The following is a 7,850-nucleotide window of genomic DNA, read 5'->3' as shown; positions in this document are numbered from 1 at the left end:
TCCAGCGGGACTCGGGGCTCCAGCGGGGTGGGGCGGCATCGGCGGCAGCGAGCGGCCGCGGGGTGGGGCGAGGCGAGGCGAGGTGGCGGGGTGAGGTGGCGGCGGCGGGTATTTATGAGGGGGGGGGGGGCGGCGCGGTTTCGCTCGGGACTCCGGTCCCGAGCCGGTGCGGGAGACGGTGGCGGCGCGGGCTTGGCCTGGCTCAGCTGGGCCTTCGGCCCAGTCGGGCGCGCGAACAATTTTTTTTAAACAATTTCGCCGAAACTAAGAAAAATTCTAGAAAATAAAATAAAATTATAAAAATACCAAAATAAATTTTCACCGCCTAAATAAAATATTTAGAACGAGTTGAACATTTTCTTGGCCCTAAAATGCAGTTTTAAAAAAGTGCAATTTTTCCTAAATTCAAATAAACTAGCCAAAAACTTTAAAATAAAATCTTATTTGATTTTTTTATTAAATCTTAAACATTTATTTATTTTGGGAAAGTCAGTTTATTCCCTCTCTCATATTTGTATAATAGAAATAATTGAAGATAAAATAAATAAAATCAAATGATCCTATTTTCAAAATTTGAGAAAACTCAAATATGAAAATAATGATATCCCCAACTCTCTCCGTGGGTCCTTAAGTTGCGTAGAATTTCTGAATCAGGACAAGAGCAAATAAAAAAATATGATATGCAGTGATGATCTAATGTATAACATTTTAAATTGAAAATTTGAAATATTACAACAAAACAACCACGTAAGCTTCGGTTACTGCCGATGGGACCGACCAGAGAGCTTCCCACGGACGTCTCTTTCCGCCTCTGGCGACTATTCCCATCGCACCCTTCCCAAACGCAACGCCTCACCAGTTCCCAGGGCAGCGGATTTCCCCTCCCTCTTCATCTTCATCAATCTCCATCAAATCCCACTAGGCAGTTACTCTGTCGATTTAGTTGCTTACGATCTGGTATTTTTCTTCGGACCGCATGCGAATGCGCCCATCTTTGTTGTTGAGTATATATGATCTGTGTAAACTGTGTATTGGGCTCGCCTTCTAGTTTCTGTATAGTTGAGGTCCATGGTCTACCTTTGTACTCATATATACATGTCTATGCACGAAGAGCAATACATCGTGCAATTCACATATTTTACATGGTATCAGTTTCCGGGTTCTAACCCTAGCTTTTCGCCGCCGCCGTCTGCGCGCCTCCCGCGCCGGCCGCCGCCTTCCGCCGCCGCCGCACGTCTCCTCCGTGCTGCCGCCGCCGCCACCCAGCCGTCGCCGTCGCTCGCGCGCCCTCTGCACCGACCGCCGGCTAGCCCTGCCCGATCCCTACCCACCTGCCCTCTCGCCCGCCGCCGTTGCTCCCGCTCGAGCGCACGCACGCCCGATCGCCACCACACGCACCCGCTCGATCACGTGTTGGAGTTCCGCCGAGTTGTGTGATCAATCAATCGACGACTAGCTAGTACGTGGTACGTGCATGTACTAGTATCCTACGTGCGTCAAGAATCGATCCAGGAGCATAGCTAGCTAGCTTGCTTCACGTCAAAGGACAAATCCATCCTGCTCCCTGTCCGCCAGCGCCTCGCCAGCCACCGTTGCACCCGAAGCCGCCGCTGCCGCTGGGGCCATGTCGTCCGTCACGTATTTCGTGTCCGGCCCGTTAGCCGTCGCCTCTGCCATCCTGCCAATGTTGTCCTCTGGCTCTACCACCGGCGTCCTACGGCGCGGCCCTGCCGCCGCAGGCGCACTCTGGCCAGTCCCGCTACGGGCCCTCTGGCGCAGCTCCGCCGCCTGTGTCGTACGGCGCAGCCCCGCCACCGCCGGCGCTCTCCGGTTGGTCCGTCGTCGCCCCGCCATCAGCGCCGCCTCAGCACGTTTCCACCTACGGGTATCCTATGTACGGGACATACAGGGCTCCGCAGCTGTATGGAGAGTACCCATCGCCGCAGCTGAGCGGCGGCTACGGTTTCCCCGTGGCGTGTCCGTCCTCCTTGCCGGCCCTGTCACCGGCGCCCTGGGACACCGCGCTACATGCCGCTTCTACGCCGAACAACTACACTGGCGATGCTGCTTGGTACATGGATACCGATGCTACGGTTCACGTGTTTGCTCATCCTGATAACCTTGCCTCTTTCACTCCTGTCTCCACCGACCGCTGCATCATTGTCGGCGATGGTTCCACACTTCGTATCACACATGTTGGGCACACTTCTTTTCCTTCTATTTCCACACCTCTATCCTTGTCTAACATACTTGTGTCTCCTGATCATATTAAGAACCTTGTTTCTGTTAAATGTTTCACTCGTGAAAATCCTGTTACTGTTGAATTTGATGGTATTGGTTTTTGTGTCAAGGACGCTCGAATCAGGATGGTACTCCACCGCTGTGACAGCCCCGACGAGCTTTATCTGGTGCATCCGTCTTCTTCCATCACCGCCGCACCGGTGGCTCTCTCCGTTGGCGTCGATCTCTGGCGCACTCGCTTGGGTCATCCCAACCCCATCACACTTCGTCATATTCTTAAGAGTTTCAGTTTCAGTTCCATTAAGATTGAGGATCACACTTGTCATGCCTGTCGAGTCGGCAAACATGTTCGTCTGCCATTTAATAATTCCACCACCATTGCTTCTTTTTCTTTTTAGTTGATTCATAGCGATGTGTGGACCTCTCCAGTTCCTAGTAATTCGGGCTATTTATATTATCTAGTCATTCTTGATGATTATTCTCATTACGTGTGGACTTTTCCTTTGCGCAGAAAGTCAGATGCACTCTCCACCTTGACGGCTTTTTACTCCTATGTCCGCACACACTTTGGGCGTCCCATCCTTGAGTTTCAGACGGACAATGGAAAAGAGTTCGACAACCTCGCCTTCCGCACCTTTTTGTCGCATCATGGCACAGTTTTCCGCCTCACATGCCCGTACACTTCCCAGCAGAACAGTTGAGCCGAACGCGTCCTTTGCACTCTGAACGATTGCGTTCGCACGCTCCTATTTCATGCTAATGTGCCGCCTCGCTTCTGGCCGGACGCGCTTGCTACTGCATCCCTTCTCCTTAACATTCGACCCTGCCGACCACGGTGGAATTTTGCACCTCATCACCTCATGTTCGGTACGCCACCCTCTTATGATGGTTTGCATATATTTGAGTTCCTTTGCTATCCTAGCAATGCCGACTCCGCTCCTCACAAGTTCGCAGCTCGTTCTGTCGCTTGCATCTTCATCGGCTACCCCTCTACCTCCAAGGGATATCGATGCTACGATCCCGTCTCCCACCGTGTGTTCACTTCCCTACACGTTTACCTTGATGAGCATATGTTTCCGTTTCACCAGGTACTCCCGGCTGTTCCTCCCGCCACCGATGACGCGGACTCCTCGAAGCCTCTCACAGGGCGCTCGCGCGCCTCTCTTGGCCCGCCCCCTGGGTTTGAGGCGCGTCCCCCGGTGATGGCGCCCGCGGCCCCTGCGCCCCCCGGCGCCCGCGGCCCCCTCGGCGCCCCCCCCCCCCCCCCCCGGCGCCTGTGGCCGGTCCGGTCACCCGTGCCCGTACGGGCGTTTTTCGCCCAAGCTCGCACTACGCCTCGGATGACTACGTCCATGCGGTAACCACCTCTGAGCCGTCGCTTTGCCTCCTCCGTTAAAGCCACTCTTCGTGACCCGCTCTGGATGGCTGTGATGCAAGAGGAGTTTGACGCCCTGCTGCGCAATCGGACGTGGTAGCTTGTTCCCCGTCACTGGCACGCCAACATGATTACCAGGAAGTGGGTCTTTAAACACAAGCTCCGTCCTGATGGTACCCTTGATCGCTATAAAGCACGATGGGTCATTTGTGGCTTCCGACAGCGTGCTGGCATCGACTTCACCGACACCTTCACTCCGGTCGTCAAGCCCGGTATGATATGCACGGTTCTCCACCTTGCGGTCTCCCATGCTTGGCCGGTGCACCAGATGGACGTCTCCAACGACTTCCTCCATGGTCACCTCGAGGAGCAGGTCTTCTGCCAGCAGCCCACCGGGTTTGTTGACCCGGCACTTCCCGACCACGTGTGCCTGCTTTCGTGGTCCTTGTACGGACTCAAGAAGGCTCCGCGCGCTTGGTACCAGCGCATCGCGGCGTTTCTTCACTAGCTTGGGTTCCGCTCTACCCGCTCGGTCGCCTCACTCTTCATCTATCATCAGGGCTCTGACACGGCCTACTTGCTGCTCTATGTCGACGACATCATCCTGACGGCATGTATGGCTGGTCTCCTCAGTCAGCTCACGGCTCGTCTTCGCGCTGAGTTTGCCATCAAGGACTTGAGTCCTTTGCACTACTTCCTCGGTGTCGAGGTGGTGCGTCGTCCGGATGGCTTCTTCCTTCATCAGCGGAAGTACGCTCACGAGCTCCTGGAGCGCGCCGGCATGCTTTACTGCAAGCCCGCCGCTACGCCTGTTGATACGAAGGCCAAGCTTTCTGCTACGGATGGTTCTCCTGCTTTGGATGCTGCTTTCTATCGTTCTATCGTTGGTGCTCTCCAGTACCTCACTCTGACTCAACCAGAGATCCAGTATGCCGTGCAACAGGTTTGTCTTCATATGCATACTCCTTGAGACATTCACCGGGCTGCCGTCAAGCGGGTTCTCCGCTATATCTGTGGCACTATGGACCTTGGCGCCACGCTTCATGCCTCCGCCGACACCGCCCTCACCGCCTCCTCCGATGCAGACTGGGCGGGCTGCCCTGACACTCATCGCTCCACTTCGGGGTATTGTGTCTACCTTGCACCCTCACTTATCTCGTGGTCGTCCAATCGGCAGCCTACGGTCTCTCATTCCAGTGTTGAGGCTGTGTATCGTGCGGTGGCCAACGCCGTCGCCGAGTGTTCGTGGCTTCGCCAACTACTTCAGGAGCTTTCTTGCCCTGTTGACCGTGCCACGGTGGTTGATACGTCTCCAACGTATCTATAGTTTTTGATTGTTCCATGCTATTATATTATCTGTTTTGGATGTTTATGGGCTTTATTTTACACTTTTCTATTATTTTTGGGACTAACCTATTAACCCAGAACCCAGTGCCAGTTCCTGTTTTTTCCCTTGTTTCAGTGTTTCGAAGAAAAGGAATATCAAACGGAGTCCAAACGGAATGAAACCTTTGGGAGAGTTATTTTTCGAAAGAAAGCAATTCAGGAGACTTGGAGTGCACGTTAGGGGATCAACGAGGAGAGCACGAGGCAGGGGGCGCGCCCTCCACCCTCGTGGGCCCCTCGTGGCTCCCCTGGCCGACTTCTTTCGCCTATATATATATATATATATATATATATATATATATATATCCATATACCCTAAAACCATCAGGGAGCAGAATAGATCGGGAGTTCCACCGCCAGAAACGTTCATAGCCATCGAAAACCAATCTAGACCCGTCCCGGCACCCTGCCGGATGGGGGGAACCCTCACCGGTGGCCATCTTCATCATCCCGGCGCTCTCCATGACCAGGAGGGAGTAGTTCACCCTCGGGGCTGAGGGTATGTACCAGTAGCTATGTGTTTGATATCTCTCTCTCTCTCTCTCATGTTCTTGAGGTGATACGATCTTGATGTATCGCGAGCTTTGCTATTATGGTTGGATCTTATGATGTTTCTCCCCCTCTACTCTCTTGTAATGGATTGAGTTTTCCCTTTGAAGTTATCATATCGGATTGAGTCTGTAAGGATTTGAAAACACTTGATGTATGTCTTGCGTGGGATACCCGTGGTGACAATGGGGTATTCTATTGATCCACTTGATATATGTTTTGGTGATCAACTTGCGAGTTCCGCCCATGAACCTATGCATAGGGGTTGACACACGTTTTCGTCTTTACTCTCCGGTAGAAACTTTGGTGCACTCTTTGAATTACTTTGTGTTGGTTTGAATAGATGAATTTGGATTGTGTGATGCATATCGTATAATCATACCCACTGATACTTCAGGTGACATTGGAGTATCTATGCGACATTAGGGTTTTGATTGATTTGTGTCTTAAGGTGTTATTCTACTACGAACTCTATGATAGATTGAATGGAAAGAATAGCTTCATGTTATTTTACTACGGACTCTTGAATAGATCGATCAGAAAGGATAACTTTGAGGTGGTTTTGTACCCTACCATAATCTCTTCGTTTGTTCTCCTCTATTAGTGACTTTGGAGTGACTCTTTGTTGCATGTTGAGGGATAGTTATATGATCCAATTATGTTATTATTGTTGAGAGAACTTGCACTAGTGAAAGTATGAACCCTAGGCCTTGTTTCAACACATTGCAATACCGTTTACGCTCACTTTTATCTTTAGTTACCTTGCTGTTTTTATATTTTCAGAGTACAAAAACCCATATCTACCATCCATATTGTGCTTGTATCACCATCTCTTCGCCGAACTAGTGCACCTATACAATTTACCATTGTATTGGGTGTGTTGAGGACACAAGAGACTCTTTGTTATTTGGTTGCAGGGTTGCTTGAGAGAGACCATCTTCATCCTATGCCTCCCACGGATTGATAAACATTAGATCATCCACTTGAGGGAAATTTGCTACTGTCCTACAAACATCTGCACTTGGAGGCCCAACAACGTCTACAAGAAGAAGGTTGTGTAGTAGACATCAGTGGTCTACTGCGACAACGTTTCAGCGGTCTACCTCTCCGCTAACCCGGTGCATCATCGACGGACCAAGCATATTGAGTTGGATATTCATTTTGTTCGGGAACAGGTGGCTCTTGGCCATATTCGTGTTTTACACGTCCCTACTTCCCAACAACTTGCCGATATCATGACCAAGGGCCTGCCTACGGTGTCATTTGAGGAGTTTCCGGTCCAGTCTTTGCGTCTGCCGCGGTGCCGCTTCGACTGCGGAGGGGGGGGGGGGTGTTGAGTATATATGATCTGTGTATACTGTGTATTGGGCCCGCCTCCTAGTCCCTGTATAGTTGAGGTCCATGGCCCACCTTTGTACTCATATATACGTGTCTATGCACGAAGAACAATACATCATGCAATTCACATATTCTACATTCACCATAGAAGAACCGACAGATAGCTCTCCCCGTTGAGAAGTGGAGCAGCTCTGTTCCCATCGGCCGCCGTTTCAGGTATTTGGTGCCAATGCCCCTGACCGAGTTTCTTCCCCTCCTCATCTTATCCATTCCTTTCATCCCCACCACAGCAAGCTGTCCGCGTCCTGCTCGAGATTTGTTAATTTACGGCCCTGAAAAATCAACATGAATTTAAGCCTCGCCGTCGACGTGTACATCCTGCTGGTATTACATGTACTGGACAGGGTGAATTTCAAGGCCTCTCCGTCGCCACTGCACCGTCATGGCCGCGCTCGGTGAATCTGAAATCGTTGCTGTCAATGCGTGCATCTCCTGTTGGTACATGTATAGGACAGGGTGAATTTTGAGCCCTCACAGTTGCCACCGCACCATCATGGCTGGTTGCTCGACGAATCTGAACCCTGGTACATGTTCGGGCCTTCATTCACTAGCAGCTCCTCTCACTCCTCGAGCATAGTGATGTGTTTATTAATCCCCAATCCATGGACTCTTGCATCTTGCTTTCTACATATTGAATTTGTTTATGCACCAGATTAGATTCAAGGCGTTTGGATTGAATTGGTGGAAGCGGTCAATATGTTTCTGTTCGCAATTAATTGGCACAACATTGAACTACACACTTGATTTTATTTGTTGGAACAAGCTATAAGCTGCAGGTTGCACTACTGTTGATCTTCTTTGAAAGTGGTCGATGGATGATCCCTTAGCCAGTCCTGTCGCTCATCTTGATCTGCCGCCTCCAATTTCTCTGTCAGGTTTGATGTACATTCAGATAGCTATA

This window comes from Triticum urartu, chromosome 7A (assembly GCF_056163025.1).
Source record: "Triticum urartu cultivar PI428250 chromosome 7A, HENAU_Tu73, whole genome shotgun sequence".
Lineage (NCBI taxonomy): Eukaryota > Viridiplantae > Streptophyta > Magnoliopsida > Poales > Poaceae > Triticum > Triticum urartu.
Note: the sequence above shows the minus strand (reverse complement) of the source record.